Here is a 13286-nt window from a genome sequence, read left to right on the forward strand (position 1 = left end):
GGTACCTTCTCTCATGTTGTCAAATTGGTTACTGTTAAGGTTTTGCTTGCTTTGGCTACCATTAATGGTTGGAGTCTTCCTTAGTTGGATGTTAATAATGCGTTCTTACATGGTGATCTTTTTAAGGAAGTTTATATGACTATGCCTCATAGTTATCACCGTGAAGGAAAATCATTATCCTCACACTCTGTTTACAAAATTCAGAAGTCCTTATATGGCTTGAAACAAGCATCATGACAATGGTTTTCCAAACTCTCCAATTTCTTACTTGTTGAAGGTTTTTAAACATTCTAATGCAAATCACTCTCTTTTTGTCAAAGTTGTCAGTACTCACTTCATTGCTCTGTTAGTTTATGTGGATGACATTGTCATTGTTAGTAATAGTGATGAGCAAGTTGAGAAATTAAAAGTTCTATTTAGGAAAGCTTAAATACTTCTAGGGCCTTGAGGTGGTGAGGTCTAATAAGGGAATTTCCCTTAGTTAGCACCATTATGCCTTACAATTACTATAAGATGTAGGCTATGTTGATTGTAAAACAAGGAAAACACTTATAAATCCAAATGTGAAGCTCACACAAGACAAAGGTGATCTAATAGAAGATCTTTTATTTTACAGAAGAATGATAGGCAAATTGCTTTATCTAACCATAGCAAACCCAAATTTATCATTTTCAGTACATAAATTCAATCAATTTCTTGCAAAGCCCAAAGTTCTTCATATGTGGGCAATACAACATGTGCTTCAGTACTTGAAAAGATGGCTTGAAATATTGGTAAACACGGATATATCGATACTTGGATTTTATGAATATATTGGAAATATTGGTAAAATATCGGTAAATATTGGTAAAATATCGGTGGATATTTTGACAAAAATATTGGTGAAACAAAAATTATTCAAAATTCATGGAAATGTTTGGAAAACTCTAAAAAAATGATAAAATAAGCAAGAATACATATGTTAAAGTTATTGTAAGTGGAATTGACATAAGTATGGTCAATGAGAAAAATATCGAGGGATATATCAATCTTAATAATTTATTATTTATCTTATCAAATTAATTTTAATTTATAAAATATTAGAACTTCATTATTTTTTTATTTTAGTAATGTTTTGAATAAATTTATATTTTTAATATTTTTAAAATAAAAACATTCAAAATTAAATAAAATTAAAAGGATAAACATAAAAAAACAAAAAAGTGAAGTGATAGTAATTTTTAAAAATAATATTAATAAGATAAATGACGATACATTTAATATTAAAACTATAATTTATTTAATTCAAATACATTCAACAATGTAAAATAAATTATGATGCATATATAATTTTTTTGATATTTATATTTTTTTATATAATTGTCATATAAATGATATAAAAAATAAAATAAAATAAAAGACTTGTTAAGAAAATTATAATGATGGTTTTATGCTTTTATTAAATAATTAAATAAAATTTTAAATAAAATAATTAGAATTAATTTATTTATTCTTTTAATGATGAATTTTACCATATTTATTGTGAACATATATTTTCAATGTGGACTTGGCCCAATAGTAGCTAGGCTTCACCCAAGCCTTTTGGCCTAGGTTTGAACCCCCTTGGATGCAATAGAAAAAAATTTGAAGGAATTTACCCGAATATCAGCATCATTTCGATGAAGTCGATTGACTTTCGGTGTACAATATCATGTCGACTCTCCTTGATATTTTGACGATCGACTTTCAGTGTGGAATATCGTGTTAGCTCTCCCTGATAAGCAAAATATCAACAATATTTCACCAAAATTTTGCAACATTTCAGTGTGGAATATCATGTCGACTCTCCCTAATATTTCAACAATTGACTTCCAGTGTGGAATATCGTGTTAGCTCTCCTTGATAAGCAAAATATCGACAATATTTCGCCAAAATTTTGCAACATTTCAAACCATGCTTGAAAGTTATGCAGGACAAGGTTTTTTTTTTTTTTTCATTAATAGAGTTGAAAAGGTTTGTTAATTCAAATTGGGCAACTTGTGCGGTCTGTTAATGGGTTTTGCTTTTATTTTATTTATTGGTGATTCCTTAATTTCCCAGAAATAAAAAATGCAGCATACAGTTTTAAGATCTTTTGTTGAAGTTGAGGACAGATTTATGGCAAATGCAACATGTGAATCGATGTGGTTACTTTCTTTATTTAGAGATTTGCATGTATCTCGTCCTAAGCCTGCCTTGCTATTTTGCAACAATCAAGCAACTCTTTATATTGTAGCTAATCCAATTTTTCACAAGCACACTAAGCACATTGAGATCGATTATCACTTGGTTAGAAAGAAACTGCAAAATGGAAGCTTGAAGACACTACATATTTCGTCTAAACATCAAGTGAGGGACTTGTTGACCAAACCTTTTTCTTCACCTCAATTTCTTTTTCTTCTTAGTAAAATGGGAATTCACAACATTCATTCTCCATTTTGAGGGGGAGTATTAGAATATTTGGGTATCTTGCAGTATGGTTACAAGTTAAGTAAAGAATTGTTAGTTTCTTTTTTTTTTTTTTTTTTTTTTTTTTGCAACTAGATGTGTCTATTCAATAACATCATATGGTTATAGTTAATTAAAGAATCTAAAGAATCCTTTACGTATTAACTATTAAAATAATTTGTTTCCAACTTTCCTATTAAATTTTCTTCTACTTAGGATTTCAAAAATTATAGTTCAAGAAAGCTCTTTCGATTTCTATGTTGCACTGTATCTTCTTATATGCTAGTACAAATCATACTCCTCTTTTTACCTCTTCAATGAATCTTTTTAGGAGTAAGACCACCAAGTGAGCACCCTTATATTGATCCACAAGCTTTTTATTACATATTTTTGGTTTGTGCACACCACCTCAAATTTAAGTGGCCCATAAATTTTATACTTTGGATACCTTACCATCCAATCATAAGCATAAACTAAATTTGAAAGGATAAGATTAGTTTATTTTAGAGAAACTGAGCTCCAAGTCCCCTAGCCAAACATGAAGTTTTGAAGCATGAAATTTTTGTGATGGGACATATTTGCAATCCTTATTAAATTGATCAATTGTGTTATGCCAAGAATGCAAATTATGCATGGCAAAGTGGTTAGAAAGTGTACAAATGCACCATCTTTTTACTTGTTTGTTTACTCAAATTTCTCTGTCAATTTTTTTTTCATTCTTATCCCCCTTGATTGAGGCAAACATGTTTTGGCTAGTGCTATCAAATTCCTTAAATATATTCTTTTCAATATTGTAAACATTTGGCTTGGTCATTGTTATAGTTATCAATTGTGTCAACTTTTACTTTCTCTCATCCCCAATTACATATGCACTTTGTAGTTTTAATTTTTTTTTAGTGATTAATCTTAGTTTTTATCTAATTGTTTGCCCTATAGTCTCTGACATAACTATAAGTGGAACATGCACCTCTCACAAACCAAAAGACATCACTTGTCTTCTTTAATTTAAAAATTTTTGCATCTGTGTAAGATCTGAAACTAGAATTTCACAATATCTCATAGTCATCTTCTCTAGTTGTTTCTCAAAGCTCTCTTCAAGATTTAGTTCATGTTCAATTACCAACTTTGAGTTTTCACTTTTTTTTTTCCCATAAGTCATGAGGAAATGAATTTCAACTGTGTTTCATCTATCCATCTCTCTTAAATTGTTTTATTCAATAGTTACCAATTGTAGAATTGTTTTTATATATTCTTTTCATAGATATTGTTAATAAATTATGCTAAATGAGTAGCTTCCTGATGTGGTGAGAGCTACTTTTGTTATTGCTAGGATAATATCTATTTAACTTTCTTAACTTTTTCCGAATTATAAACCACTCATGCTTTGACCAATCTCCATGTGTTTTTCATTTGTTTGGATTTATGGGCTTTTGATTCTATTTAGTGAATAGATAATAAGGAATTAAGGATCTGAGATTGACATTACTTTAAGGATGTTTGAAGATGACATAGTGAAGTATAGAATATTTTTTTGGGTTGTATCTCCTCGTTTCTCATACTTATGGTGGACATTGATGAGTTGGATTATTTGAATGAAATGAGCTTTGGAAAAATACTAGTAATTACATGAATTGTTGCAATATATTTGAGTGAAAATATTATGTTAGTGTCTCTCCATGTCACTAATTCAAACCTATGACTTTCCATTGTAAGTGGTAGAAATATATCTTTTATTTTCTAGAAAACATTACTCTAACTTGTGAAAAAGGTTCTTATGCCTCCATGTTAAATGTTATATGATGGAAAAAAACCCGAATCTCTCTGTTTCCTCAGTCCGGATCAGGTTAGGAATATGCATAACTATCCTAGGCTTTTTCTAAATTCTATGCACAATAAAAAATTAATTTTTTTTTATACTTTATAAGGATCTAGAAAGTGCTAACGAAAACTATACCTCAAATTTGGATGCTCTCGAGTCTTCCGCCCAATGACTCAAACCTTGATCTTGGCACACTTCCAATGGGGAGGAAATGAGGGTGGAGGCTATAGTTTTCTATCTCTCTGGATGGTGGAAGATAAAAGCTATGGAAACCCTAACCTCTAGGGGGTATTTATAGGGTTCCTAAGTGGGCTTAAGTGACTTGAGCCCATACAGGCTTGGGTCACTTAATCTAACCCAAAATGAGTTCTAACTAATTAATTAACCCAATAAGGCCTGCTAATTAATCAATTAGCCCAATCAAGAGACCTTGTTCACTTACCCCTATACAACCTTGCGTAATTATCAAAATACCCTTATGCACAAAAGTGAACTTAGAGCCAATTCAACCCTCATAACCCATGCCAACAAGGTATATGAGTTCAAAGTTGGGACCATTGGGACCTATAGAAATACTGACTCCCTCAAAATCCAATTCTAAAGTTGATTCAATATCACACTATAGAGAATCAACTAAACTCCAATATCTTATGTAAATAACAACGAGACACTAAGTGATCAGGTGTGTGACTTGCTATCCATTGTGTTCAGTCTCCCCATGAACTAATGTCCATAGTTTAATAAGGTGAAAGCTATTAGTCTTTCAAGACTACCTCTACCTCCTATTTTGTGTTCAATTGACATATCTTAGCTCTTAAAGAGCCTATGTCAAGTTTCATTTAATGAACTACATGACCATAGTTTCCATGAACACACCTCCTTAAGATCACCCAAGGGACACACTATCTCAATCCTAAGAGATATCATAGTGCCTCTATTGAAATACCTATTACTACCAGCTTCTATCAACAATGACCCAATCCATACGGAATATATGATCAGCTTACGATTTCACCCGTAGGTCAAAGTCATTGCCAACTTTAGCGCAAGCTCAATATTCTCTCAAGGTTGAGAGACAACACAATGAAACAGCGTGGTGAGGTCATGACTCAATAATAGCCTTAAGTCATGACTCACCATAGGTCTTGTCCAATGTGTAACCATACACACTAGTGCACTCACCATGGGAAACCCATCCCGATAACCAAGACCAGTGATCCCTCTAATTAGGAGGTGATGCACTACAACCTTTAATGGGTTGCCTAGACCCATGAACCAATTGTGAACAAGTCATCTATTTGCAAAGAACCCATGACTTAGATCTTCTGTGCAACTCCCAATGCATCTAAGTCACGTACAATACAAAAAATGCAGATAAGAATGCTCATAAATTATAATATATGGAATAAGAATAGATAAAAGTGAAACTGGAACATCATTAAAGAAATAATGAATTCCAAATTTATTACATCATGTCATGATTTTAAGGGCTTTATCCTAACATTATATATTTGAGATAAACATGATATAATGAGATTTATGTTTCTTTGTTATAATATTTCAATAAGTAATTGTGTTTTAATTTTAATAAACTATGCATGCATGAAACAATTCAAGTATCATGGGCATCATTGGTATCATTGTGAGACAAAAGTTTCTCTTATTACATACTAAAGAGATTTAAGTTATCAAAAAGTGAAAACGGTTTTATCTAGGCTAGTTTCAAGTTGACAACTTTTAAATTGTTTATCATGTGATAAAGAACTTTTCCCTACAAATGATACTTGAATTGTAAAATTAAACAATGTAGGAAAACATAATATCTATGAAGTTAACTGTTTGTTCTTAATTCAATTTTTAGAAATTTTGGTAGTCTTTCCTCTTATTCTCTGGGTGCATATTTGGATAAAGTTGCATAGTATGCCTTGTCCATTTTACATACTTAGAGAACTATAGGGAAATTCTACTAAAATTTCTTTAAAATGAAATTGACCACATTGGTCATTGACACATAGAGATTATGTATTTCTATATGGGATAGGAACTATTACTGAATTTAGGATGTTGGAGATGTTAGAATGCATAAAACATGCATCAAAATTTGACATACTCAAATGATTTTCTTTATGTTGCTTAAGGAGTTTATTGAGTAAATTGGTATAGACAATGTTTGATGCAAAGGTCATGGACAAACCCAATATAATAATATTAATATGCACTAGTTTTATTGAGGTTATACATCCCTTTTAATGCAAGTATTAATGGTCAACAACATTTATAACTTATTAGTCACTATTACAAATAAGATATACCATGACCTTGTTTTTTCCTTGGCACTTTTAAAAATGTTAATAATTAGCGTGATATTTCAAAAGTGTAGATCTATGTTCATAGATCAAAATGGTTAGAACAATGCTTACTCTTTTTCTTTTAAATTTGGCATCTTAAACAAATGTTGAACTACATTTTCTTGATTATTATTTGAACAAAAAAAAAAAGGTTGTTAAATGAATAGCATACAAAATGTTGCTATTTTCTTCAATTTGAAGTTTGATCACTATTGAAAGTTTGTTCTTAAAAAATGGATCGTTTGTGGATTTCAAAGGATGGAGGATTAAAGGAGTATGGGGATGGGGTAGAACATTTTTATCACGTTTGCAATATAAAATTCTGCATATAAAAACTCCATTAAATGTCCATGCTTGTAGAGTGGTAATATGATATTTCATACTCCTCAAAGATTTCTTCAAAAGATTAGAGAGCATATGTTTTTCTATAGAATTAATCAGAATTACTATATATGGTATTGGCATGGGGAAGCAACTCCAAGTGAACCACCAACTAGAAGGGTAGAACATTATAATATGGTTCAATTTAATGATGTAGATAGTACAATAGAAATGGTTGAAGTTGTACAAGTTGAATGCCAAAATGACCTAAAATTGCTTGGAAGATTACTTCAAATTGTTGAAAAACCTTTTATATCCTAGTTGTAGAAAATTCACACAATTGTTTGCATTGATTAAATTATACAACTTGAAAACACAATGTGAGTGGTCTGATAAAAGCTTTTCAGAGCTTTTAAAAATGCTTAGATATGTTGCCTCTAAATAATGAGTTACCCTTGTCTATGTATGAGGCAAAAATGACATTGAATACATTAGGAATGGAATAAGAAAAAATACACGCATGCCCCATGATTGTATACTTTATAGGAATAAGTTGAAAAATGCATTTTCATGTCCTATCTATGGAACTTCAAGGTGAAAGGTAGATAATATAGGAACTAAAAAAATGACGGGAACTCCTGGGAAAGTAATGTGGTATTTTCCTCCAATTCCAAGATTTAGAAGAAGGTTTTAATCATCAAAAATCATAAAAGACCTCATATGGCATACCTAAGGAAGAGATTTAGATAACAAAATGTGTCATCCAGCTGACTCTCTATCATGGCTAATTGACTATAAATTGCCCAACTTTGTTTCAAAACCTAGAAACTTGAGACTTCCCATTTTAGCAAATGGTATAAATCCTCACAATTCATTGATTAGCAAATATAGTTGTTTGTCCTAAAGAGCTCGAAGCAACAACTATGGACAATGTTTTTTTATCATAAAGACCAAGTTATGGGCAACACTATGGTTGTAGATAGAGGTAAAACCTTTAACTTGTTTTTAGTTTGATTTTTGTTTTCTTTCATAATGGAAATAGAAAATCATCTAAACAAATAGGACCATAATAATTTTTTTTTTATTCTACAATTTATTTTTGAATAAAATAATTTAAAAGATTCCATTCTTATATTTGTTAGACTTTTTTTTGAATGAAGAAAAAAATAGTCTCCCTTTTAGCATATATATTATATATGATTAACAATGGGTATAATAAAATTTATTTAAGAAATAATTGATGTGACATTCTAAATTGAAAGTCATAAATTAGCTCATTAGTTTGATGTTGGCCCTAAAACTACAAGACTTGATTACATACTTAGATTTTGTTCTTGAAATTTAAGAGATAATTGATGTGACATCTTGAATTGAAAGTCATAAATTAGCTTATTAGTTTGATGTTGGCACAAAAACTACAAAACCCAATGACATAAATTTTGTTCTTGAGAAATGTCATTATGGTTCATAGTAAGGCTTAGTTTGGTGTGTCAGACCATGCATGCATGATATCTCTTCACATTCTCTTGCTTTTTGACAAACATGCTACCATACTCAAGGTGTTTGTCAAGGCTCATCTTGGACTACTCAAAACTTTGGGGTCCTTTCTTTGAGTTCACAAGCTTCTTTCCCCTAGTGTCAACCCCAACTCCCAAAATCCACTCCTTAGTAGTGCACTGACGAAATCAACAAATGCACTATAAAGTGAGAATGGCATCATGAAAATGTATTAATGCATATTAGATGTGGGAACTTAAATAAATAAAAAATCTAGAGTTTAGACTCGTTTCTGTTAATTAGAAATTACTAAGCAATGAATCTTGCTAGTGTGGAAAGTACCAATAGATTGACCAAGGAAGGTATATGTAAAAAAGATTGACATTGTCAATTGGGAAAATTCCTCTGCAAATGCCAATCCTATCTTTCTAACCATCATGGATGTTGAGAAGTAGATATCGATGACTATGATGAGGATCACAAAGGATTATCATACCAAGGAGTTAGACATTTGTTGGGTTATCAACAATTTTAATGAGGGTGGTATTAACTATTTGGTTGTTGATAGTGTATTGTGTAGTTCCACCAAGCCAATCTGCTCCTGCATTGAGATCAATCTCAATGAAAAGGTAGCATATATTTTTCATTTCCTAATTATATCAATTGCTTCATGGTGCCTTTGTCTGATAAGCTTAACAGGTTCTTCTACATTTTCACCCTCTAATTCTCTAACGTTCATCATTATAGGGTTGAAATTTCATCATCAAATCAAAACATATCCTCCTATAAGAGGCCTTTGAATTCTGAAATAATCAATTCACTTGATTCTCATATTGGCAAAGACAAGCTTACACTATTGGAAAGACTACCCCTAACCTTTGCCTTCCCAAATAGCAAATATGAGAGAGAACCTTTCACACAATCACAAGAATTATTCAAGTTTGGAATTCATAGGCATTGTTATTGAATTTCATTTGTATAAAATTGGTGTGTTGTGTTTATTTTGTTGGTATTAAAATTGAATTTTTTTAATTGCAAATTGATGATTTTTCTCTCTCTCACATTTATACCCATTAGAGTTTCTTATTAGGGTTTGTGTTTGAAATTTGGAGAAAGTATGGTGCAATTGTTCATCGGTGTGGTGTACCATTTTGTTTGTTGTATCTGATATTTGGGTATTTGATTTAATTTTATTGTTGTTGAAATTGAAAGTTGAAATCCAAGTTAATTGTTTAACTAGCTATTTGTAGTTGACTTGTTTGCACCGATCTTGATTACCCATTTCATGGGAATAATCGATTCCAATTTTCCTTCATGGTTACTGAAAATATATTGTAGGTGAGGAGTATATTAATTCACAAGATTGAATATTGAACAAAGATATGCCTTAGGTCTAGCTTATATGGAATAACATATCTTACATTTAGTTAATTAAATATACTATACAAATTTTGGTTATATATAATATCTATGTTACAAATTTGGATAATTCGAAGTCTAAGTGACTTCATATAATTATTGTTACATCTTAAAAATGATTTCACAAATTAGAATTACAATGACTCCTACACACCTTAGATTCTAACTCAAATTCTCACTTGATTTTATTTTTTTTATTTTTTTTGTTTTCAATCAATTAATAATATGTTATGGGCTACTTTCGCTTATAGTTGAGATGAATTTTATCTAAGAGCAACTCAATTTGAAGCAAATTGAAGAAAAAAATGACTTATTATACCTTATGAAAGATAATATTATCAATTTCCATGTTTTTTTTTTCAAATAACATTTTCATGACATGAACTTATATGGAACATTGTTGTTTTAATTGATTAGGAAATCACTAAGCCTAAGGAAGTGAGAAAATTTAAAAGGGAAGGAATGTCACCATTGCATTTTAGCACAAAGAAATATGATCTCTAGCTATGACGAAAATTCAAGAAATGAACAACTTCCATTAAAGATGAAGGCACAATTGGGTGACATTTAAAAAAAAAATGTCGAAGGAAGTTATTGTTTTAGCTACGGATATGTTCTTTTCTTTTTTTTCAGACTTCTTGTGTTACTCATATATACAATATGCAATGTGATTTCTCTTTTATATTATAAATTTATTACTCTTAGCACTTCATTTATGGGATAGATAAATAATAATTACTTTAATTTTATTTAATTATTGGATAGTTGTTGGATGGATAAATAATTGTTATTTTCTTTATATTTGAGTTATTTCAATATCAAAAGCCAATTAAAATAAAAGAGCAATAGGTGAAGCTAATTTTAGATTGTCACAATACTTGGCACTTCCACTAAGTGTCAAGGTTTAGAGCAATCAACAATGGAAAAGGTGAACAATGTTACTTCCAAAGACGTCAAGGTTATTTCATCTTCAACAATAACAGTTTTTGTAAGTGTCATTATTTACAAAATCAACAATAACATTGGAAAATTGGTACACCTCAATGCTTCTAAAAAAACATCATTATTTGTTCCATATTTACAATGACGCTTTTAAAAGTGTCAACATCGCTCAACACTCTTTACAATGACACTCGATTTCATGGTGCTTTTAAGAAGTGTAATTGTTTGTAGAAACTTATTATGACAAGCTAAGAGATGACACTTCGGAGAAGTGTCATTGTTTGTCTTTCTTGACGGGTAAAAAGTGTCATTATTGATCGATTTTTCTTATAATGAATCCAATTGGTTGTGATTGAGTTAATGAAATGATCACCAACTTTTTTGCAACCATACAACACTACATAACCTTAATACCTATTGTTCATTACGATGTTGTAAGAACATATGCCTCTATGTGACCTATTAAATAAACTAGTCTTATCAACTGAAAAATGTTCCTCTAGTTAGTAAAAACTTCATTCATGTGGTCATTTATGAGCATCATAATAATCCATATAAAAAATATTTAAAAACATTAATGCACTAAAACATTGATTTCATTAACAAAAATACACTCATTCTTTTGCCTTATAGCATTCAAAGATGTTTAAAAATATATATGTACAATAAAACATCATCAAATTTATTAACAATTAAACTTTTAACCCCAAAACAATCCGTTACTTTAGTAGATAAGACACTATTTGGAATAACATTATTTTTAGCTCAAGTTAGAAGTTAAAATGATAAGGTTAAAAGAACAAAACCAACAAAAAAAAAAAGTTATTTTTTGTCAAACTTGACACTAGTTCAAGTTAGATAATGTAGCTCAATGCCCTATTGAATTGAGTCATATAACTAGACTTCCTAATTATATATTATGATACACACACAACCTTTGGTCTAGTATACATGATTAAATTAAATGCCCAACCTAGTTTGCAAAGCTAAACTGGAATCCCAAATCTAGTTCATTATAAATACTCTTCAACCAACTTGCTACAGCATTCAAATAAGACAATGACAATGATAGAAAACCAAAAAAATACCTAATATATCATTGAAAACCCCTTCCTAAAGGAGGTAAAAAAAATCATGAAGTAACTTTCTGCTATTAATAAGAAATGGGAATACAATGATCTATATAGTGTTTTAACTCAAAACTTATGGTATTACAAATATTAAAGAAGAAATTTAAAACACACACACACACACACACACAACAAGCATGTTGTCAAGCTTATAAAAGTTGGAGAAATCTCTGCATATAAGTCTTCAAAACATGATGGAGAGTGACCTTGACATTTAAGTCAACAATATAAAAGGAAAGACAACCCAAAAAGATACAACTTTGAGAACAAACTCTCCTTTCTGCCTTTTTACATAACCCTTTTTTTTTTTCCTTTTTGAAAACTTCTCTCATTTCCTCTAATTGTTACACTATACAACAATCCTAAAAAAACAGAGTTTAAAGGCATGTTTAATAATTGTTTTTAAAAATAATTCTGAAAAATAGTTTTTGAAAATTATTCTCTAATGTTTAATTTGTAGAACAAAAGTTTGTTTGGAAACCCAAAATATTTTTAACATGTTTTTAATGTTGTTAAATATGTTTTAAAAATAATTTTTATGTCTAGTATTTTTTTTTAATCATTCTACATGTTTATGTAATTATTTTTTAAGACAACCCTTAAAAAATAAGTGAAAATAACATAAAATAGTTAAAAGATGTTATCTGAAAACACCTTATTTTATTATAACAGAAAATAAAAAGCGATTTTTGGTTGTCAAACATGTTTTCTTAGTTTTTTTTATTCTGAAGAATAGAAAATTGTTCTTGAAAATAGTTGTCAAACAAGAATCTTTTCATGTTAGTCTAGGTATCACATTAGTTATTGCCCATTTTATGATTTTAATTATTGCTTAAAAACTAGTCTTTCAACTAAAAAAGAAGGTCCACTACTTATGGGTCAAACCTTCAACTTTCAAACCCCAACACAAAGTTATAGTCAAGACTAATATTCACATATTAGTATTAATATAGTTCATTAAATATGAATTTCTATAGAAGGCAAAATCGAGTTTTTAGGGGAAGTAACATTCACTTTCATATTAAGCACTTTTTAACTCATAAGTTAGTACTTGTAACAAAATTTCTTAATAGAGACTTTAGTTGAGTTTTAAGAAAAAAAAAATTGTTTGTCAAAAACCAATTCGAACAAAATCTAAAACTAATATTATTATCTAAAAGACATAATGAACAAAATAAACCATAAACTAAAGTGGTAGTGACAACCAGTATGTAGCGTCAATGAATAATTGAAAATAGCCTCATTTTCTAATGACCTGGGACCTAGAAGCTCTAAAATCCTTGCCTAATTCTTTGTGATGACTTTAGTTCAACCTTAATGGCAATGGCAAAATTCTAAATAATT

The sequence above is a fragment of the Vitis riparia genome, chromosome 13, assembly GCF_004353265.1.
Source record: "Vitis riparia cultivar Riparia Gloire de Montpellier isolate 1030 chromosome 13, EGFV_Vit.rip_1.0, whole genome shotgun sequence".
Lineage (NCBI taxonomy): Eukaryota > Viridiplantae > Streptophyta > Magnoliopsida > Vitales > Vitaceae > Vitis > Vitis riparia.